This window comes from Diabrotica virgifera, chromosome 3 (assembly GCF_917563875.1).
Source record: "Diabrotica virgifera virgifera chromosome 3, PGI_DIABVI_V3a".
In the NCBI taxonomy this organism is placed as follows: domain Eukaryota; kingdom Metazoa; phylum Arthropoda; class Insecta; order Coleoptera; family Chrysomelidae; genus Diabrotica; species Diabrotica virgifera.
Genome location: NC_065445.1, coordinates 192,457,224 through 192,482,482, shown reverse-complemented (window position 1 = coordinate 192,482,482; position 25,259 = coordinate 192,457,224). Strand labels below are relative to the sequence as shown.

General features: G+C 33.1%; 1 protein-coding gene across 1 annotated transcript in view; it reads right to left on the bottom strand.

Moving 5' to 3' along the window:
- The window catches only part of LOC126881490 (uncharacterized), a 145,091-nt gene that overhangs the window by 52,356 nt on the left and 67,476 nt on the right, over nt 1–25,259 (bottom strand). The window lies entirely within an intron of this gene.

The window sequence follows — 25,259 nt, the reverse complement described above, 5'->3', positions numbered from 1 at the left end:
AAGATACCCAAGAAGGGAGAGAGATCAAACGAACTGCAACAATTGGCGAGCAATAACACTACTTTCTACAGTGAGTAAAGTCATGACAAGGATGATACTAGAAATAATGAAAGAAACTATAGACCAGTTGTTAAGACCAAACCAAGCGGGCTTCAGAAGTAATAAAGCATGCACAGATCATATTAACACATTAAGAAACATTGTAGAACAAACAATAGAATGGCAGAGCAAAATCTACATAAATTTCATTGACTTTAGACAAGCCTTTGACCGGATTAACAGAGAAAAAATGTGGGAAATATTAAAGAGATATAGAATTCCATTAAAATACATAGGAATTATCAAAATGTTCTATGAAAACTATACCGCACAAATCATGCACAATGGGAAACTCACAGAACCAATCAACATAGACAGTGCAGTCAGACAGGGGTGTATTCTATCTCCAACCATATTTTTAATCGACTGGGTCATGAAGAAGGCAACGAAAAATAAAACAGGAATTAGATGGAATGCTTTCGGTCAGCTTGAAGATCTAGACTTTGCGGATGATATATGTCTGGTGTCCGAAAAAAGAGAACATATGCAGAAAAAAAAAGGTGACAAAAGAAGCAAGAAAAATAGGATTAGAGATTAACACAAGAAAAACCAAACTTATGAAGATAAATACAGAAAGAGAAATGGGTATATTCATTGAAGGAGAAGAAGTAGAAAATGTACAGAAGTTTTGCTATCTGGGAAGCATAATTGACGGTAGCGGTGGAATAGAACAGGAAATTAATGGAAGGATAACTAAAGCTCAAAATGCGTTCTATATGCTGAAGAAAACACGGGAGTCCAATAAATTAACAACCAAAACCAAAATCAAGATATACAAATGTAAAGAGCATTTTGCTATATGCAGCAGAAACTTGGAAAATAGAGAAAAAGATTATACAAAAGGTTCAAACATTTGTAAATAGATGCCCTGAACGAATATTGCAAATATATTGGCCAAATCGGATAAGTAACAAGGAACTTTGGAGAAAAACTAATCAAGAGCCGATAGCCAAAACGATAAATAGACGCAAATGGAAGTTTATTGGACACATTAAGGAAAAATGAAGATGATATAACCAAACAAGCCCTGGATTACCAACCAACTGGAAAAAGAAAACAAGGCAGACCAATGACATCCTGGAAAAGAAATGTTACCAGAGAGCTAGAAGACAATGGGTTAACATGGAAAGAGGTGAAAGCCCTGGCCAGAACCAGAGATGAATGGAGGGGGACTGTAGCGGCCCTATGTTCCAAATGGAATCAAGAGGAATAAAGTAAGTAAGTAAGCACAACGTACAACGTAAATTTTTATTGATGTGGATCCGGCTAAAGGCATATTTATTTAAAAAATCCTTTCGGGCTACGTCACAGTCCTTGTCGGAATGAAAATTCCATCTTGAGTGCTGCTACCAGGTCATCATCGCATCGTCGACAGCTATTCCATCCACCGTCGGATGTAAACCTCTCTTAGATGTGTCAGTTCATTTCTGTTCGCTATTTTTTGCATCCATTCGTGACCAACCATTCGCTTCACGTTATCAGTCCATCTGGTTTGAGGTCTGCTTCTACTTCCCTTACATGCCCTTGGTCGCCATTTAAGAATTCGCTTCGTACAACGCTTGTCTTCCATTCTTCCTATATGTTCTGCCAAGTTCCATTTTAACATGGCTATCTTCTGGATCTGGTTACTTTTGATCGTCTTCCTATCACTTTATTGGATTTGCGATCACTGAGCTTAATGTTGATCATTCTCCGTTCCATAGCGGAGAATTCTACAAGGTATAATGGTTCTTCTTCTTCTTTTTGTATAGACCTAACTCTGTCTGTTTTTTCAATATGCCTCCAGTAAGTTGTAGTTCCATCGTTTTCGTGGTCTTCCCACTAATCGTCTTTCTATTGGGGAACCGTCTCTCGCTGTCCTTACTACGCTATTTGTTTTCATTCGGCTTATGTGGTCATTCCATTCTACTCTTCTGTTTCTTACCCAGTTATTAATGATCTCTACCTTGCATCTTCGTCGTATATCTGTACTTCTAGCTCTGTCCCATAGTGTCTTGTCATCGATTGTTCGAAGGGTTTTCATCTCCGCTGTTTCGAGCAATATTTTTGTCCGCTCTGTGTCAGATCGAGGCATAATGGTTAAAACTACTAAATATATGGGTTAAAACACTTTAAATGTTATAAAACTGTTATTATATTACACTATTGCTGAGAATATTATAGTATGTTCAAACTTTAAGGTGATTTACTTCATGGCAACATGGAAAACTCCCCAGTAGGGGGTTTCCGGCGCGGAGAGAACATCTCTTAGGTTGTATCATCTCCAGTTGCTAGTTCCTTAAAAGTAATAGTCTAAGTAATAAATCACCTTTAAGTTTGAACATCCTATAATATTATCATTAACACACCCATATAGTGGCTTTAACCATGTACACCTTGTAACAGCAGTAAAATGGAATTTTTTAAATATTTTTTTAATTATTGTTTTTGTGATCTATGGTCAGCCGACTGCAGGAAATTCATTTCCTTGTGGATTTTTTATATAGAATTCCTTACTATAGGTATATATTATCGGGAAAACTAGTTAAATACCTTGCTATCTAGAGGTCCTGAGAAAAACTAATTTCAAAAACTTATTAACAAATATATAGAAAATAATAGTAAGAAATCCATCCTTGAGGAATCCATCTTTATGATGAACTCAGATATGATGACACCAGAACTAATCTTCACTGAGAAGATTAACACAATTATACCATCTAGAGAACAAAAAGTCCCAAACATTAATAGAGACTTAATATGGTTCACTGATGGATCTAAAACTGCCCATGGTACTGGATCAGGAGTCTTTGGGCAAACATGTAACTATAATAAATCTTACATCCTAGGTAAACATACAACGGTGTTCCAGGCTGAAGTGTTTGTTTTGGTGGCCTGCATTGATGAAATCATTGATGAAGACCCTAAAGCTAAGAGAATTGTTAGCGAAACAAGGCTCGAGAGAAACTTTTGAAGGCCCAGAACCTTTCTGTGGCATCACTAAAGATGCTATGAAAAACGAGGTTCAGAAATGGCTGATAAAGAATCATCAAAATAAATGGAGAACCACTCAAGGGCAAATCCAGACTAAAAAAATAATCAAGAATATTGATAAAAAACTCTCGAACAGTTTGATAAACCTCAATAAACGAGAGATCAAAACGGTCACTGAAATGGTGACTGGACATTGCCGTTTAAGAAATCACCTATACAAACTAGGTAAGGTGAATGAACCATGGTGCAGAAAGTGCGAAATGGAAGAAGAAACTGCCATACACATACTATGCAATTGCAGTGTGGCTAGGTGATGTAAGGCAGGACTTCACTCGTCAAATGAGGTTTGAACCAGAAGAGATCCTAAAACTACCGATAAGAAAACTGTTGGCCTTCGTTGAAGCCACAGGACTTATTAAAGTTTAAGGAGAAGAACAGGGTTTGGTACAAAGGTCTTATGACCAAGTGCCAGAGACTAACGAGTCTCGCCTGAGTTAAGAAGAAGAAGAAGAATAGTAAGAAACACAATAGATGAAATTGTATTACCTTCCTACTAGGGGATGGTGAAAACAAATACGCGTTTCTCCTCTCGCTATTTCACAAATTTTGTTATTCTCAAGCAACGGGGGCACACAAATAGACGGCGCGGCGGTAGGGCATACGGGCAGTGCCGTATCGTATGTGTTGATTTTCATGCCATGTTTATGAGTGAGAACATCAAATACACTGACGATCATAAAATCAGGGTCAAATTCAGTCAAATTCAGTAATTTGAAGATATTATATATTATGTTGTAAAAATTTTCACATTTTTTTTTGAAAAACGTTATCGACTGTAAGTACTATAGTTTACTACTACTCTTCTTTTAAGCTCAACAGTGTATTACAAATTCTTAAAAAATATACAAGCTTGTGTTATATTGCTTTGTACAGCTGGTTCCAAAAAAACTGATACGACTCTTAAAGCGTATTTTGTAAAAAATTGAGCAGTGTATTTTGAAGGATAAATACTTATTATTTACTTTCTGTCACTGTCACTGCCAAATCTTAAAATTTGTCAAATAACTTATTCTGCTCAACTTCAAAAAATGGCTGTTTGTTTGTTTATTTTATTATTTGTCTGTCATAATAAATATAATATAATGCCAAACCAATCATACACTGCTCAAAATAATCAAATCTTACTAAGAGTCGTATCAGTTTTTTTTGGAACCAGCTGTACATAACTATTGGAAATGATTCGTTCCAGTTATTTTCCTCTTGTAATGTGTTATTGAGACGCATGCTTGGGAAAAAAATGAAAAGATCTTATCTTGATCTTTTTAGTTTTGGTTATGTAAAAATATTGTGGTAATATTTTGTAAATCTTTGTATAATTATTTCGTCCGCCCTGTATATTTGGTGAATATTTTAACTCTAAGCATATTTAAATAAACTATGCAAAATTAATGTAAAGTGAGCACACGTGTCGGTGTTAAATTTGAAATATGGTATTTACGCCTATTAGTTTGTTTTGTACACAATTTGCTGCTATCTACATAGTGATAAAGAAATGCACTCCACTTGTGAACTACTTTCAGTACAAACACAACCAGCAATAAGCGTCTTTTATAAAAACCACAAATTGTAAAGTGGTTATAATTCTAATAGAATCAGAAGTATGTATGTATATTCATTACTCGTTGCATGTACATACATATATACAGATGAACTACTTTAAAAACTATGTTTAAAATCATTTTTAATTTTAATATAATGTTTATGTTCCATAGAATAATAATATTATTCAATACAGCATGTATCTCTCTTTCTCATTATACATCTTCTCTCTATCTTCACTTCCAGATTAGTCTCGCTTACTAGTCCCTCCTCTTTATATTTCAAAGTTTAAAACTTTTTGATCTTGTGCTTAATCGATCACATTACTTACACTTTGTGCCAGTTCAGTTGAAGACCATTAGTTTTTAGCTTTCTTCTTCTTATTGGGCCGTCTCCTTTCGAAGGTTGGTAATCCAAATGGCAATTGTAGCTTTGGAAACTACTGTACGAAAGATTTCTGCGGATGAGCGGTCAAAGCATCTTCTCAAGTCTTCCAGCCCTGAATTATGGCGTCTTTCTACTGAGATTTTGTACTGTACTTAGTGTTGGAAAATTCTCGAGAATGAAAAATCGAAGAATATTCTTGATATGGAGAATTTTCTGAGAATGGACCCTATGACGCGCTTAGGGATATTGTTAAAGATGAAATAGGGTATTAAAAATCATGAAATTATGTACTTACAAAATTATGAGACGAAACAACAGTGTTCTTTATCTATAAAGAAATACAAAAACAAGAGAAAACACAAAATTTATTTGATAAAAAAGTTTTCTTCTTAATAGCCAATAATGGATGTGGTGATCTAATCCGAAAAAGATAGGTCTCAGATTCAGAATCTATTTCTATCATTAGCTCATCCTGGTCATCTACATTCTACATTTCAATGTAGTGATGAGAAGTTGTGGGATTTGGTTTTTCACGAGTTGCCAGTTCGGTCATGGATTGGTCTACATCGAACAATTTTAAATTGTGAGCAATAAAAGTTACCTTACCAGCCTGTTCAGCAGTAAGCCGGTTTTTTTTTAGAGGAGTGGCCGATTGGATAAAATCATAAGTACTGAAACTTCAGTCGCTACACTGAATGAAGGCATGCTTAATATACAGTACGTAAATCGTTCTGCTGGACATAGGGACCATATCACCTGGTGAGAACAATAGTGACGAACCAATTAGTAGAAGTAATTTTATTTGAAGAAAAGATGGATATTGTATTTATTTTTGATTTTTTTTTCTGCGTTACGCCATTATTGCATTATCGAGGATGTTTAATTTGATGTTTCGCCACTATACTTTACTACTACTATACTAAAACAATTTAGTTTCTGTTTTAAATAATTAAAAAATTTACTTTTAAAAATAAATTAAACGCATCAAATAAAATATTTTATTGTACACACCAAACAGTACACACTGCAAAATGAAACTAAAGTACAATAGAAAAATAACAAAATAAGATCTTAAGTAATAATTATTAACATTATGTCTGTTAACGAAAAAACGATAAACATGATAAAAGATAAAAAGTAAGCAAAAGAACTATGAATATTAAAATTAAATTCATCATTTCACTCACGTATGTTTCGTATTTCAAACTACTAAAGAAATGATTGTGGGTAGAAAGAATTGATTTATTTTGTAAGACTTCTTTTTAGAAATGAATATTGGTTCTCGATTTTCGATAGTTTGGAATTAAACAATACTGATTCAAAGTGGATAGTCGCTTTCTTGATTTACTATTTCTAAGTACCTAAGAACGATTGAAACTAAGTTTCTGTATAAGAAGTTTTATAAAAAAAACACAAAAGCACAAACGGCCACACAGACGAAAGTGCTCATTCGCCACTATTGCACATTGCACTACTATCCTTAATCAGATATCTAATATTTCAAATACATACAAGCACGGCGTAATTACAGATTCGCCAGTGTTGATATAAAGTTTGGTGTGCTTTCGTCGTTAATGCATCAAAATATTTGACAAATTCACAATACCATAAAGACTTGTATATTTCGGCATATACAATATACGGCATATATAAAAGAGGGCATATTTAGATGCCGGTCGATGGACTTAACTCAAAAACGTTGATTTTCGTGTTTCTCCACTATTGTTCTCACTAGGCGATATATTGTACATATTTTAGATACATAAATACATACATTGTATTATATTGAGATAATTGTGACAACGGAGCTCTTTCGATGACAATATGGTTGTTAGTATTAGAGGACATTAACCTCAAAATTGACAAGTCATTCCGACTGACACAAATTGATAAACGTGAAAATATGACAATGTAGTAGCTAAATATTTTTGGCCTAAGGGAGTGGGAAAACTGTTTAGTATTGAAATTAGTTTTTAAACAAAAAATATTTTAAAAATTAAAGTAAAATTATAAATAGAAGTAACTCATTATTCATGAATATTGTTTTTTATTTATGGACAGCCTTGCTTCAAAATTCACTCATTCTATTCGTTCTAACATCTCTATTGCACCAAAACTCATACTCGAACAGAAGCTTCAACTAACACAGGTTAGCGCACTTGCCACATTTCTCTTAATGTACATATTCCCCATGTTCAGCTGAACGATTTACGTACTGTATCAACTGCTATTTTAGTTAATTTTGTTCCGAAACATGTACCTTTCCACCATATTTTATGATTGGGTCTAGTTTTTCGACTGATTTTGCAACGTATGGTTTTTCAAAAAATCCCTTCTTAGACGGATAAAATGCTAAATCTGCCATTATTTCAGCCGAGTCATCACTATATTTTAAAGTCGCTAAATTATCTACAAATTCAGTTCCGTCAATTTGCTTTTCTCTTCTCTGCTTAAATGGAACACCATTCTAAATATTTGCACGTTAAGATAGCACCATAACAATAAATACTAAAACTGTAAACACCCCAGCTAGTAGTTCATGGGGTTCCCGAGCCCCAGCTACTTCGATTTTCGGGGATTTTATCTAAAATCGCGTGATTCCCCGGCTGGCCAAAGCGAAAAACCATTTCATGAGTGGAGCAGCAAGTAGGTATTTGGGCTTCAAGAATAATATCAATGTTTGGGATGCAAAAAATATACTAGGTGAATTGGCAATAACAATATACATATTTTTTAAATTACAATAGTTTGACCCATATCTAGTTTTTATTTTTATTTCGGTTTTTGTAAATATAGAAAATTCTCAACGAGAATTTTCTGGCCGAGAATATTCACGTTCTCGAGAATATTCTTTTGAGAATATTCTCTTCTCACATCACTAACTGTACTTTAACTTACAATATGATTTGAAGTAATTCATATCTTTCACCTGTCAACGCATGACCCACCGTTACAAACCTTTAACCGAAGTCGCCTCGCCAACTCTGACACACCCGATGAAACTCTTGCTTAATTTCTTATTATTAAGAGGCACCAGTGACCTATATATTTCAGTAGCTTCTTATTTTACTATGCTTTTGTTTCTCTCAAAAGCTTGCATTAGTTTATATCTTTATGTTATGTAATATCTTAAAGCCTAAGTAATATTCAAAAGCTGCAGTTAGAGTAGACGGAGAACTGACTCCCCTATTTGACATCAATGTGGGAGTGAGACAGGGAGACGCACTATCAACCATGCTGTTCAACCTAGTTCTTGAGGCAGTCATCAGAAAAACCAATGTAACCGGCCATATAAATACCAAAAAACACCACACATTACTGCATAAGCAGACGATGAAGCTATCATTATCATTAGTATGAGCAAGCAAGGACTAATGAAGCGTTCAAGGAAATTGATTGTGAAGCACAAAAAAGACGGCTTAAAATTAGCTAAACAAAAACGAAACTACGGTCAAAAGAACACCACCTGTCTGATAATGAAAATAATATTGAAATAGAGAGCTATACCATCGAACTAGGGATGGGAAAAACCGACCGGTTATAACCTAAAACCAGTTTTTTACTTCGAAATAACCGGTTTTACCGGTTGTTTTGTCCTGGTTATAACCGGTTTTTTCTTTTTAAAGTAATAACCGGTGAAAAACCGGATAAGTTATTATACCTCTGAAAAAAATAATAAATTCGGAGAAAAAATATTGTTTGTTTTAAATTAATCGATATTCTTGATTTGTTTAATGTTTATATTCGGTAATGACTCTCACAAAATCGGCATCCGCTTTTAAAAATAGCTGCTGACATCCGAGTACCGAGACCGAATATCTTAGTTATCTCATCTCTCACTTTTATTTTACGGTTTTGTTTTTGTTAGCTAAACCTTATATTATAAACTAGAGGCTTCGCCAGCTAGAAGTTTAAGTCTCGAGACATCTCGATACCTTTCAGGAATCGAGTACTAGTCGCTTTTTTGTATTCGAGAACCCGATCACTAGAAAAAATGAGGAAATTTTTCGCCCTAAAAAAATAATCAAATCGGAAACCGATTTGAAAACACTAATGACTGATTTATATTGTCGATCCCAATTGGCTAGTTCGAACTTCCAGTTCCACCTTTCCTATCCCACTACGCAATATCCAATTCTATCACTACGCAGTATCGATATCGGTAGTATCGATATGAATAATATTGATATCGATTCGACTGGAGCATCGAAAACTAAAATGCAATGAAAATGTAACGTTGTAACCTATTGGGCATTGGATATTGCTTCAAAAAACCGAAAACCGGTTTTTGTAATAACCGGTTTTTTGACCGGTTATAACATCCAGGTATTTTTTTTCTCTTTCTTTATGGCCTTGGCATAGCCAATTAGCCAGACAAACCGCCAGGTTAAACCGTAAGTAAAAAAAAACGGTGTAACCGAAAACCGGTGTTTTGTCAACAACCGCCATCCCTACATCGAACATGTTATGTGGATGCTTTCAAATATCTGGGCACAGAAATCAATCAAAAGAATTCCGTAAACAGCGAAGTTAACGCACGTATTTCCAGTGGGAATCGTACATACTATGATCATAAAAATTTGATTGCATCGAAATTATTAGACAACAGAAACAAAATGACTATCTACAGAAGACTGATTAGACCCGTAGTAGCCTATGGTTGTGAAACCTGGGCAATGACAAAAAAATATGAAGCCCAACTCAGGACATTCTAGAGAATGATGCTGAAAAAGTACATGGCCCTAAGCAAGAGCAAAACGGCACATGGAGAATCAGGAGAAACGACGAAATTAACGAATTAAATGAAGGGTACGATATTGCAAGATTTGTGAAAAATCAAAGACTGTCATGGCTGGGACATGTCCAGAGACAAGATGCAAAAAACAACAAAGAAAATATTACAATGGAAGCCGATAGGAAAACGAAAAAAAGCGAGGCCCAGAACGAGATGCTCAGATGACGTTGAACACGACCTGAAAACTATGAATGTAGGACAATGGAGAAGAAAGGCACGAGAGAGGTCTGAATATAAGGACATAGACATACAGGCAAATATCCATCCCGGGTTAAGGTGCCAAAAGAAGAAGAAGAAGATGAATATCTTAAAGTTATAACAGCGTTTAAATTTAGAACAGTAATTTACATGTGCCATTTGTTTTGATTAGAATAAAACAAAATAAATATAATAATTGCGAAATAATTAATCTTTTGCACAAATATTTTTAAATTTTAAACCTTTGACCTAATTCTTTATGCAATTAAAATACTACAACGGCGAGCATAAAATTATGGTTACCCAACGATTTGAACTCAGCCAACTAGAACAACAGTAACAGGGAAAGAACCAATAAGATGTAAACTGGAATTCGATGGAGTTGGCATTAAATGAGTAATGAAAACTGAAGTACCTAGGGATTACACTTTCCAGCTATGGAGACGTTGAAAAAGAGGTCAAGTACCTAAGGTAAATAGATTAGCAGGATGCCTTAATACCACTATTAGTCGAGGAAATAAAACTGAAAAAATGGCAAAACCTCGCAATTTTTTCGTCCAGCATTGATTTGTACAAAAATTTGGGATTAGGCTCATTACACCCTCTAGTTCATTTTCTATATTGAGCCGTTGTACGCTTTTTGTTTTTTAAGGGTGAAAACTATCCCTAATTGTAAAAAATTATAAAATAACATTTTAAACTTTAATATTGTCAACATTTGGTTCTTATTAGTTACATAATGAATATTTTATGCTTTAAGATATACTATCATAATATTTCAACCCTTAAAACCACCCTTGTTGGAGCTATATATAAAAAAATTACTTATCCTAAAATAATAATTTCGGCTTGCATCGATTTACATAAAAATTTGGTTCTCTCACCCTGTACTGCATATTCTATATCAGTGGTTTTCAATGTTTTTGAGTCATGTACCACTAAATTATTTTAAAATTATTCTTGGTACCACTTACCTGAAATACCTATGGAGTTGAGTAATCTAACTAACTGCAAATATGCTGGATTTTGTCTGCGTTTTTGTGTTTTGTGTACCACCCCAAATAATGATATGCACCACCAGTGGTACATGTATCACAGATTGAGAACCCCTGTTCTATATCATGCTTAAGGGGGTTAATTATTTTTAGGGGTGTAAACTACCTCTTATTGTCAAAAATTAAATAAAAACATTGTAAACTTTAATATGGGTAAAATTTGGTTTTGATTGGTTAAATAATGATTGTTTTATGCTTTAGGATATAATATCATAATATTTCAACCCTTAAAAACCACCATTAATAACATTACAATTTTTATAAGTAGATAATTTAATAGATCTATACAGAAAAAAAAGTAGAATTAAAGAATTACAAAAACATTTATTTACACAAAAATACGAATTTACAAATATGTACATACAAATAAAAACAGTTTTTTAGTCATCTTCCAGTATACGAACCGGTTCTGTGGTATTATACATATACATACATTGAAAATGATACACAAGCGGACTATTCGAATTTTTCGAAAAAAAATTGGTTTTATAAACATAGCTCCTTCATTTTTGGCCATGAAAAGTTTTTTCAAAAATGATTTTGTAGGATTTTTGAAGAGCTATAAGAGTGTGTAAACTAAATTCCGTAAGATCCCTTAGTTTTTTATTGGGGTGGGTTGAAAGGGCTGGAATAAGGGGGTGTTTGCTCGTAAATAGAGGTTTTGAACAGCTATATCTCGCTAACTATTCACTACAATGAAAATCTATGCACAAGGGAATTTTATCTGTTAAAAAAGATACAATTTAGTAGTCTATGATTTTTTTCGTATCTCCAGTATTTTCGGAGATATTCTGAAGTAATAGGTGAAAAATAGGAAATTGCAACAAATCAATTTTTCTTTAAACTCCAATTTTTCTAAAATTAAGCCTTTTAAATAGGCCAAACTTCTTGGGTGTATTGATAATACAAATATAAAAGAAATTACAGAAAGGTAAAGACCCGTTTTTAATTAGGAGGGTAGTTAGAGGGTTGTTTTCACTGATTTTTTCATAGAGAAAAGCAGGTACGGAGCTTTTTTTGATCATAAGTCACTTAAGTTTCACGCTAGAAACTTATTATTATTTTTTGAAAGGTCTGACTGTATACTTGAAAAAAGATTATTTAAGTTTTCCTCGAAAAATGCGAAGTTTTTCCGTTATTTTGCTTTCAATATTTCAAATTATGCATTTGACGAAAAAGCTATCTTTTTATATTCCGTATCTCGGTTTGTATGGGTCTTAAGATATTACAGAAAAAGAATTTGGTTTGTGTTACTAAAAGATACAATTTTGATATCTGCAGTTTTTTTTATTTAAATGCACATTTTTCGAGGTATTCTCAAAAACCCCTCTAATAAAGTTGATTTTTTCGTCGAAAAACTGTTACTTTCAAGCGCGAATAACTCGAAAAATATTAGTTTTACGACGAAAATGTAAAAAACATTTTTTTCTTAGAATTACTTTCTACATCGATTTACATGGTTAAAATGTAATAAAAAATTCCCGCCCCGAGATGGGGTGGGAACCACCCCCAAGGTTTTAGCGTACAGCGGCATGATATAGAAAATGATCCTTGGACTATTATTCCCTACCTTCTGTGAAAATTTCAAGTAAATCCATGCGGGACAAAAAAATTGCGAGCCAAAATGCTTCATTTCCTCGACTATATACAGGGTGAGTCATGAGGAACTGTACATACTCCTACCTCGTATAGAGACTCCTATGGGGAATAACAAATGACCATTAAAAAGTGTCTGCTCCCATTGCTTAATAATATACAGGGCAAGTTTCGCATTTTGACAGAAATTTGTATTCGTCATAATTTTTGAACGGTCAGATCGATGTGTCTCTTATTTTGGTCAATCGTTACACTATTACCACCTAATCAACTGATTTATTCAAACTAGAAAAAAATCAGGTCCGGCTTTAAAAAATTAGTTCGTTTGGGTCTTAGAAAAAATTTCACCCTGTATACGCTTTTTGAAAACTCTAATATGAATTTTACAAATTAGACAAATAGGCAATTAAAATGGCATATTTATTTTTTCCGCACACGATTACTTACTTTTTTATAAAAAAATCAAATTTGACTATGAATTAAAAGTTTGGTAAAGTGAACCATAGATTTAAAAAAATTAACTTTTATTACAAAAATTAATTTTTTTTAACAAATATTTAATTTATGTTACCACTTAATCAAATGATTTATTCAAACTAGAAAAAAATCAGGCCCGGATTTAAAAATTTGGTTCGTTTTGGTCTTAGAAAAAATTTCACTCTGTATACGTTTTTTGAAAACTCTAATACGAATTTTACAAGTTAGACAAATAGACAATTAAAATGGCATATTTATTTTTTCCCCACACGATTAATTAATTTTTTATTAAAAAATCAAATTTGTCAAAATCGGAATTTTAACCTAAAAATAAAAAAAGAAATGAAAAGGTTTAACTCGCTACAACTCTGTTCCATTTTAATATTTTTTTTTCTGAAATTTTTACATTAAATCTCTTACCATTGTGAAGACTATGAAAATTGTTGTAGACTTTCAGTCTTCTTCTCGTAAAAGTTATGAATTTAAAAAAATAAAAGGTGCAGATTCGTGAATTGTAAAGTTAAATCGCAAAAATTAAGTGAAAAAAATTAAAATTGATCTATTTGATCACGTCTATGTTAAACTATAGCGTCCAAACGAAGTGTTATGGGGAGTTTAAGATCTAGACGTGTTAAAAAAAAATGGTAAAACTTTTAATTTTAAGAAAAACGTTGTTTTTGTAAATAATTTTTGTAAAAAAAGTTAATTTTTTTAAATCTATGCAAAAACTTCGCCAAACTTTTTAAGCATAGTTAAATTTGATTTTTTAATAAAAAATTAAGTAATCGTGTGGGGAAAAAATAAATATGCCATTTTAATTGCCTATTTGTCTAATTTGTAAAATTCATATTAGAGTTTTCAAAAAGCGTATACAGGGTGAAATTTTTTCAAAGACCAAAACGAACTAATTTTTTAAATCCGGGCCTGACTTTTTTCTAGTTTGAATAAATCAGTTGATTGGGTGGTAACAAATATTTGTTCAAAAAAAATTAATTTTTGAAATAGAAGTTAATTTTTTTAAATCTATGGTTCACTTTACCAAACTTTTAATTATTCATAGTCAAATTTGATTTTTTTATAAAAATTTAAGTAATCGTGTGGGAAAAAAATAAATATGCCATTTTAATTGCCTATTTGTCTAATTTGTAAAATTCATATTAGAGTTTTCAAAAAGTGTATACAGGGTGAAATTTTTTCTAAGACCAAAACGAACTTATTTTTTAAATCCGGGCCTGATTTTTTTCTAGTTTGAATAAATCAGTTGATTAAGTGGTAACATAAATAAAATATTTGTTAAAAAAAAATAATTTTTGTAATAAAAGTTAATTTTTTTAAATCTATGGTTCACTTTACCAAACTTTTAATCCATAATCAAATTTGATTTTTTTATAAAAAATTAAGTAATCGTGTGCGGAAAAAAATAAATATGCCATTTTAATTATCTACTTGTCTAATTTGTAAAATTCATATTAGAGTTTTCAAAAAGCGTATACAGGGTGAAATTTTTTGAAATTTTTTCTAAGACCCAAACGAACTAATTTTTTTAAAGCCGGACCTGATTTTTTCTAGTTTTAATAAATTAGTTGATTAGGTGGTAATAGTGTAACTAGTTAGAGCAAATGATACTGACTCTAGTCTCAAAAACATCGTATGTGGAGTACCACAAGGTTCAGTATTGGGTCCTATACTGTTCCTTATCTTTATAAATGACATCACTAATTTAAAAATCAATAGGAACATTTTTCTTTTTGCTGATGATACCTGTATCACTTGGAGCAACTCAACTATTGCATCTCTTCATGAAATTATAACTTCGGATATACTGACGATAAAGACCTGGTCTGACTCTAATTTACTCTCTTTTAACGTAAATAAAACAGGAGCATTATCCTATAAAGGAGCTCTTCAACCTTTGCCTCTTAATAACAGCCAGATCAGTACCGTTGATTCTGTAAAATTTCTTGGTATTTTTTTAGACAGCAACCTCAAATGGTCCCTTCATATCGATTCGGTAAGTAAGAAACTCGCCTCAGCTTGCTATGCAATACGATCTGTCTCAAGGGAACTCAATTTAGCATCTTCTAAAATAACATATTTTTCGTTGTTCAAGTCTCATCTTCGATATGGTCTTCCTTTTTGGGGTTCTAGTACAGCTGCTCAATTTGATGTCATTTTTAGATTGCAAAAAAGAGCAATAAGATATTTGTTTGGCCTCAGAAGATCTACACATTGCAGAAGTTACTTCAGAGATCACGAAATTTTAACACTTCCATCTTTATATATTCTAGAAACGGTTTGTTTAATTCGTAAACACCTTCATGTCTTTCCATCAAGGCCCAATCATCTTTACTCCACCAGAAATTCAATCTTTGATATCTATTTACCGATTCCATCCACTGAGTTAGTAAAGAAATCTATATTATATTCCGCAAAGAAACTGTACAATCGTCTTCCGTTACAACTTAAATCTGCAACATCTTTCCCTAAGTTCCGTAAAATGACAAAAGCCTATCTATCCAAAAGACCATATTATTCAATAGAAGAATTAGGAAATGGTTGAATGCTCGAATAAATGAATTTTAAAGTCAAAAGGCAGATATCGAGCACTGAATTTAATTAAATCTTGCCCAAGTATACTTTCGCTCACAAGAGCATCCTCAGGGGCATTTCGTCAATAAAAATAAGGTATGTATCCTCGAATGTCATTTTATTAATAAATAATTTTGGTGGCAAACTTAAATTAACATCTAACTAAACACTGAACAAGGGACAAAACAGATAAATTAAATTGCCAGTAGGTTCTACATTTTACAATATGGAGGCAGAATGAAGAATCTGCCTCTTTCTTCATTCTTCATTCTGCCTCCATATTGTAAAATGTAGAACCTACTGGCAATTTAATTTATCTGTTTTGTCCCTTGTTCAGTGTTTAGTTAGATGTTAATTTAAGTTTGCCACCAAAATTATTTATTAATAAAATGACATTCGAGGATACCTTCTTTTTATTGACGAAATGCCCCTGAGGATGCTCTTGTGAGCGAAAGTATACTTGGGCAAGATTTAATTAAATTCAGTGCTCGATATCTGCCTTTTGACTTTCAAATAGAAGAATTTCTTAATGAATAACGAAGAAAATTGGGTTCCATACGCAGTAGCATAAACTTGTCAGTTCCTTATGTTGTACCTATTTTATTTTATTTGTTGTATGTTCAATTTGCAATTTATATATATTTTGCAATTAATTGTTTTTGTCTTGGCTTTTATATCTCATACTGTATATTATTGACGATTTATCTAATTTTAGTAAAAATTGTAGATGTTATTTGTTATTTATATTATGTTTTTCTTTTGACTGTATGTAAGCTTTGTCCATAAAATTGTAAAAATTTTCAGTGACAAAGCATATTTCTACTCTATTCTATTGACCAAAATAAGAGACACATCGATCTGACCGTTCAAAAATTATGACGAATACAAATTTCTGTCAAAATGCGAAACTCGCATATACTCGTGTATATTATTAAACAATGGGACCAGACACTTTTTAATGGTCATTTGTTATTCCCCATAGGGGCCTCTATACGAGGCAGGAGTATGTACAGTTCCTCATGACTCACCCTGTATGACGTAACCGACACATTAACTGTGAAATGAAAAACACCAATAATGACGTAAGCACCAGAAACAAGATTCACCACAGCCAAAACATAGGGAGTGTTAAAAAAGGAGAAATGAGAATATTCAGAAGCATTACAGGAAATACACCGAGGCCGAATAAGGAGTGACGAGATTAGAACAAAATGTAATGTACCGGATATAAACGAGAGTACTACAAATATATGAAAAATAATAAATCCCCTGGCGATGACGGAGTAGTGATCGAGGCAATCAAACAAGGTGGAAAAAAATTAGCCAGATTTTGGCCAAACTTTTCACCGAATGCATTTACCAAGGAAAAACCCCTTCCCAATGGAACAATGCAGTCATTGTTTTATTGCACAAGAAAGGTGACATAACAGATCTAAAAAACTACCGTCCTATCAGTCTGCTATCACACATATATAAACTTTTCACAAAAATTAACAAAAAAAGACTGGAGGCTAAAGGTGGGTTCTAACTTGTCAGTTTCGCTGACGCAGTCTGACTGATTCATTAATAATGAAAAATAAAAAGCTACGTTTGTATTCACACTTGGAAGATTGTGATTCATATACAAACAACTTAAGAATGAACGAAGACAAATTTCAAGAGATTCTGCAAAATTTTGCTCCAAAAATACAAAAAACCAATACCATCATGAAAGCATGATCAGGCAAAATGATAAAAAGTAGCAGGTTTTCACTTTAACTAAAAGTACAGTAGGAAAAATGAAAGAATACCCATGAACGAACATATAAAACACGCTGTATTTTCCTGTCACCGTGTCACACAAAAAAATGGCCAGCGCAAGTACATGTAATAATTATTATTACATGTAATTGCGCTGGACAATTTTCTGTGTGACACGTTGACAGGAAAATACAGCGTGTTTTATATGTTCGTTCATGGGTATTCTTTCATTTTTCCAACTGTATGAATATAGTGATCATTTAAAATGAAAATGTGTTCTCATGTTCATTATTTATTCAGTATCACTGAATCAGTTAGACTGCGTCAGCGAAACTGACAAGTGAGAACCTGCCTTAAGTTAGACTTCTATCAGCCTAGAGAACAAGCTGGGTTTAGATCCGGATATAGCACTAACGACCACTTACTGGTAATACAAAACTTGAATACAACATACAACAAACCATTGGCACTGATATTCGTGGACTACGAGAAAGTGTTCGATACCATAAACCAGCAGAAAATGTTAAAAGCATTGACAGAATGCCGAATAGACCATCGCTACACTAACATGATAAAACATATCTACCACAATGCAACGGCTAGCGTAAGACTCTCTGATCAACTGATCAACAAACTAATAAATTCTGTATGCAGCGAGGAGTACGGCAAGGAGACACCATCTCACCAAAACTGTTCACAACCCTTTTAGAACACACTTTTAAGAAGACAGATCTGAACGAATATGGTATCAATATAAATGGAGAGAAGCTCAGTCATTTGAGATTCGCAGATGACATCGTGCTTATAGCCGATCTTATGGATGATGCAATAATAATGTTGAACAGGTTATATCAGGCTTCCTTAGGCAGGCCGCACATCAAAGAAACATGAAACGTAAATTACGTTTCATGGAAATAAACCACTGCTAAACAAATATATGTCCGGCCATTTATTAAACTCTCCGAAAATAAAAATGTGTCATGAGCATGAATCACACTCGTTTCATTGGTAGGCGGACTTTGAGATTTGTTTAGCATTGTTTTCTTTTCATGAAACAGGTTTTTGGTTTCATGTTTCATGTTTTTCGCTTCATGTTTCGTTTGTGTGCGGCTTGGCTTAGAGGTCGGACTAAAGATTAATATCAAGAAGACGCAAATAATGACTAATCTGGTGCTAAATCCTAATATTGTTGTTGATGGAATGGGTATTGAGCAGACTGTATTTTATAAGTACTTGGGACATGAAATTCGGTTGGGAAGAGATAACCAGACGTGCGAGCTCCCACGTCGCATAGGATTAGCCTGGGCAGCGTTTGGTAAACTGAGCTATGTATTTAAATCGGACTTACCCATATGCCTGAAAAGGAAAATCTTTGACCAGTGTGTATTGCCTGTACTCACTTATGGAGCGGAAACATTGACACTCACAAAAAAGGTAGTGAACAAGATTCGCATAACTCAGAGGGCTATGGAGCGCCAGATGTTGAGTGTCTCCCTGAGGGACCGAATCTTAAGCGAAGAAATACGTCGTAGAACAAAAACAACGGACGCCGTCGAAAGAATCGCGTCGCTCAAGTGGAATTGGGCAGGACACGTCGCCAGATTGTCAGACAACCGATGGACAAAACGTATTGTCAAGTGGAGACCACGAGAAGAAGCACTACGGAGCAGAGGACGACCACCAACCAGATGGGCTGACAATTTGAAGCGTATTGTCGGCAACTGGATACAAGCCGCACATGGGATTTGTATTTTCGTCTAGTTGTACTATCACAGTTGCATTTTCATATTATATAGTATGTATTAGCAGTCTATATCTCGAATCTATTCTACAATTATTAATAGCTTGTTCTATGGCCCACATCTCGATACTATCAAACGCCTTTTCAAAGTCTACGAAGGCAAGAAATACGGGTAGTTCGTATTCATATTCTCTATCAATGTTCTCATTGTCAGCAGATGGTCTGATGTACTATATCCTTTGCGGAAGCCGGCTTGTTCCACTGGTTGGTAACTGTCCATTTTTACTCTGGGCAAATACAAGGAAAACTTATTTACCAGCAATTTTATTGCTGGAATCGAATCTTATGATTGTATATATTAATAATATCGGTATGCAAAGTCCGCAGATAGTGTGCTATTTTTTTTATAAACAAAACGGACAAAACTCCAACTCTTTTACCATTACACCAAAAACACCCAAATAAAAATTCACCGTAATTAAATTCTGCATAGAGACGTGTTTTTCCCGATTAAATTCGACGAAAATTTTCCCCGGAAAATGCGAGGTTTTCCAACAAAATCTTTAATTTTCAACTAAAATTTTCGATAAGTAATTGTTTATTAATAATTAGATAACTTGGTAATATAAAAGCTCTTTTCGTATATATTGTAATTCCAGAAGCCGATGAAAATTGAGTGAACAGTTTAGCAACAACTGAATTGTTAATTAAAAATTTACGGTCGCTATAATAACCACAATAATTATGATATGTACATAAGAATAACTGTGATTTTGGTATAAAAGGACACTACCTATCTAATGTACTTTACAGAATTCAAATTGGACTATTTAAGCGGCCTCAGGAATATTTTAAAAGTATAAACAATTTTTTGGCTTATAATCAAATACATACACCGGCAAAATTAGCCGAACACCTTAAAAATGGGACATGTTTGATGTCTCTAATTTCCTAAACCAGTGGTCCGATTTGAGTGATTCTTTTAGTATGTTATAAGCCTTATTATTTAAGAATATCGTTGTGATAATATTGTTGCTAGACAGGTAAATATCATTTTATACCGGGTGTACCAATCATACTGTGTTTTTTTCTTAAAGTTTGGAACACCCTGTGGAATATTCTAGCATATGTAAAATATTAAATTTAAAACTCGATTGTAAAGTTAGGCTTTCTTAACATTTTCCTTTTCGATTCATTTAATTATGTGGGATAATAAAAAAGTTATGTGCGTTAACAACTATCCATGTTTTTCATCAATAAATCCTCATAGTATGGGAGGAAATTATGCTAATTTTGCAGTTACTCGAGCGTTATGGAGACCTATTGGATTGTGAAGAATATGTGCTAAAATCCGAAAAAGGTTAAGTTAGTTTTCCATATATAGTGGGGGACTTTTCATTTTTTAATTTAATTTTCCATTTGAAACAATCGTTTTTTTTTCCGATTATAGCGCGATCTATCCATAATTCGAAAAAATGTGTCGAATAAAAGTTGCTTATTTTTAAGTAAAGAATCCAAATCTGCAATAAAAATTGGGGGCTCCTATTTAAGATTTTAAATTAAACTTATTAATTATTCTTAGAAAAACTCGAAATCGTCAGGTTAAGATAAGGTAAGTTAAGTACATGCAAAATAGTGTATATTTCAAAAATCTGACGATTTGAGCGGGGCGTAAGAAAATGAGTCACAAAATTTCACAAAAAAAGCAAATATTTCGTGAAATAAACGTCAGATCGAAAAACTACAAAATACGCGTTCAATATTTTTCAAAAATCTATCGAATAATACTAAACACGTCACACCGCGGAGAGTGGTGACATCAGATCGTAAAACTACAAAATACACGTACCTATTCAATATTTTTCAAAAATCTATCGAATGGTACCAAACACGACCTCCACGGAGGTGGGGTGGGGGGTTACTTTAAAATCTTAAGTAGGAGCCCCCAATTTTTATTGCAGATTTGGATTCTTGACGTAAAAATAAGCAACTTTTATTCGCAACATTTTTTCCAATTATGGATAGATGGCGCTATAATCGGAAAAAACGATTGGTGGAAATGGAAAACTAAATTAAAAAATGAAGGGTCCCACACTTTATGGAAAACTTAGCTGAACTTTTTTTGGTTTTAGCACCCACTCTTTACAATCCAATAGGTCCCCATAACGTTCGAGTAACTGCAAATTTAGCATACTTTCCTCTCCCCTACTATGAGGATTTATTGATGAACAACATGGCTAGTTGTTAAAGCCCATAACTTTTTTATTTTCCAACATAAGCCAATAAATAAAAAAAGAAAATGTTAAGAAAGCCTAAGGCTATAATTAAATTTTAATTTCAATATTTTATGTAGGCTAGAATATTCCACAGGGTGTTCCGAACTTTAAGAAAAAAACACAGTATGATTTTTACACCCGGTATAAACTGATATTTACCTGTCTAGCAACAATATTATTACACCGATATTCTTAAATAATAAGGCTATGATATACTAAAAAAACCCTAAAATCGGATAACAGGTTTAGGAAATTCGAGACATCAAACATGTACCACTTTTAAGGTGTTCGTCTAATTTTGCCGGTGTGTGTAGAATATCTCGGGAAATATTAAATTAAATTAAATCATGAAAACGGTATTGAAAAAAAAGCGGCAGGACACTTCTTTTAAAAGAAAAAACGTTTAATTGTGATGAGTGGTTCCTGAAATACAATCGGTCAAAGTTGACCGGCATTTACGGCAAAGATATAAACAACAGGAACAGGATCATAATTTTTGAACCATTACCTTTCTATTTTTGTCCTCTTTCTCCTCACCAATTTTCATATCTTTAAAATACAGTCAAACCCGCTTATTGGAATAGCCTTTGTGCCAAGTAAAAGTATTCCTATAACCGGGATATTCTAATAACCGATCATTGGTTGCTACTATAAATGTTTCGGGACCTCAAATTTCTATTCCTTAAACCGGGATATTCCTTTAAGAGGTATTCTAATAAGCGGGTTCGACTGTACTCATAACATATATAATTATAATAAAAACTATCGATATTACGAGTGAAAATTGCCAAAAATAGCAAAATTCCAATCAAAAATTAGGTTGGAGAAAATGTAATCTCAAATCTCACTCATCACAATTAAAAGTTTTTTTTTTCTTTTAAAAGAAGCGTCCTGCCGCTTTTTTTCCAATACCGTTTTCATGATTTAGTTTAGTTTAATATTTCCCGAGATATTCTATTTGTTTATAAGCCAAAAATTGTTTATAATTTTAAAATATTCCTCAGGTCGCTTAAATAGTCCAATTTCAATTCTGTAAAGTACATTAGATAGGTACAGTGTCTATGTATTTATACAAAAATCATAGTTATTCTTATGTATCATAATTATTGTGGTTACTATAGTGACCGTAAATTTTTAATTAACAATTCAATTGTTGCTAGACTGTTCATTAAATTTCCATCGATTTCTGGAATTGTAATCTATATGAAAAGAGCTTTTATATTACCAAGCTATTTAATTATTGATAAAGAATGACTTATCTAAAATTTTAGTTGAAAATTAAAGATTTTGTTGGAAAACCCGCATTTTCCGGGGAAAATTTTCGTCGAAGTAAATCGGGAAAAACACGTCTCTATGCAGAATTTAATTATGGTGAATTTTATTTGTGTTTTTGGTGTAAAGTTAAAATCTTTGGAGTTATAGAGCAAAAATTGAAAAAACACGATTTTCGGGCGCCATTTTGTTTATAAAAAAGTAGCACACTATCTGCGGACTTTGCATACCTATATTATTAATATATACAATCCTAAGATTCGATTCCAGCAATACAATTGCTGGTAAATAACTTTTCCCAAAAATGGCCTATTATCCGATAATCTGCCTGGACTATTTGTAGGCCAACCGGTTGTTAATAATTCTCATAAATAATTTGTATACTTGACTGAGCAACGATATAGGTCTATGATTCTGTAGGTCACATTTGTCCCCTTTTTGTGTAAAAGTATTACTAGACTTTCGTTCCAGTCTTTAGGGATCTTGCTGTTATGGAGACATAATTTATTAAATAGCTCTGTTAGTATAGGGATTATTACTGTTTTGCTTGTTTTCAAGAGCTCGGCAATTATACCGTCGTGTCCTGGAGCTTTATTATTTTTTAGTTCTTTTAAAGCTCTTTCTATTTCGAATCCCTTTATGTTTGGTAGTACTTCTGATCCCACGTTTTTTATTTTTCTTTTGACGTTCTCCTTTGTTGATTCATTTGGCTGGCTTGCGAGCTGTACAAGGTTTTGTAGAAGTCTTCGACTATTTTTGTTATTTTATATTTGTCCTTCTCTTCCTTATTATTGGCGTCTTTCATTTTGATGATTTTTTGAACGCCCAGTGTGGGTCTTAGACATTTTAAGCCTCTGTTGTTTTCAATGACTCGCTCTATTAAGTTCTCGTTCCATTTTTGTATGTCGCGTTTTAGGTTTTTTCTAATTGTTTTATTAAGTTCTATGTATTCTTGAGTATGGCGTTTGTTTTGCGCTAGTAGTTGTCTTCTTTCCGTAATTAGTTGTTTAGTTTCGTTGCTTATTAGACTTTTCTAAAGAATACATATTCTACGGACTTCTGAAAAACTTTTGTTGGAGAAATTTCTGACTTAAACCATTGATTATAGACACGGATTCGGATCCGTGTCTATAATCAATGCTTAAACGAAAAGGTAATGGAAAGGTTAATCTCCGAGAACAACAGAAGGACTGAGTTTCATTATAAGAAGTAGGCCTTTTGTAAGTATGTACGTATTTACTTATTTGTATTCTGGAATCAGCGGCCCCCTGAACAAAATTGTCACCGGCCGCCATTGCTTCCTATGAAGTTTCTATTTAATAGAACTTAATCCACATATTATAGATTTTAAATTATCTGCTACTACTGCATAACTATAAGCCAGTCTCTAAGAAGTTTGATCAACGTTTTAGGATTTTGAATATACATTTATTGTTATTGACGATAAAATATAATGAAATGGTTATTGATTATTTCAATTTATCAAATATAAAGTAGGTAGGCGGGTAAGTAAAAGAGGCAGGAAGTCATTATCTTAAAAATTTAGGTCAACGCTACTGAAAGCCTGCAAGTAAAACAAGTATTATCGTTTTTAGCTAACAATAGCTAAAGGATGGACGTAAACGGTATAAAAGAACGGCGAAAAACAGGAATAAATTATAAATATGATTTTTGACAGACGAAACAGTAGAGCAGTAAATGGCAAAACAACGAAACAAAATATCAAAAATAATACAGAATGGTATACAGTGATGAGCGCGCTAATAACCGGCAAAATAGCGTAAAACCGTAAAAGATGGAAAATATAATACATTGCGAAACAAAAAGAGATGAAACTAGTGGAAATGGAAATGATCGTTATAAACGTATAAATTAACATTACATTACATAGTTTCCCACCTTTAGACGTATCAGAGGAGTATGACAACTGTCACTGTGACAGTAGAATTTTATAAAATGCTCCTGTCACGGACGTCTAAAGGTGGGAAACTATGTAATGTAATGTTAATTTATACGTTTATAACGATCATTTCCAACTCCACTAGTTTCATCTCTTTTTGTTTCGTAATGTATTATTTTTCCATCTTTTGCGCTATTTTGCCGGTTATTAGTGCGCTTATCACTGTATATAAGCGAAGACAGAATACAAAATGGTATATACAAATAGGCACAATAACCAAAGAATGGTCACATCACAGAAACTAGTATCGCAAAATTAAGCCGCTTGTCCATAGAAATCACAATAAGTTAAACAATGATAAACAATTGTTTTTGATACCTTGTTTACTATGAATTTTGACGTTTATAATTTTCAGTGACAGTAACATTAGCGTATATAATAAACAATACGGCATGTATTTGATACACTATGTTTGTTTTAGCATGTAGTTTTGTATGGTTTGACATCAGATATTGTACTGCTTTACTGAGCATGTTCAATCCACAAACTGGTTGCAAACTGA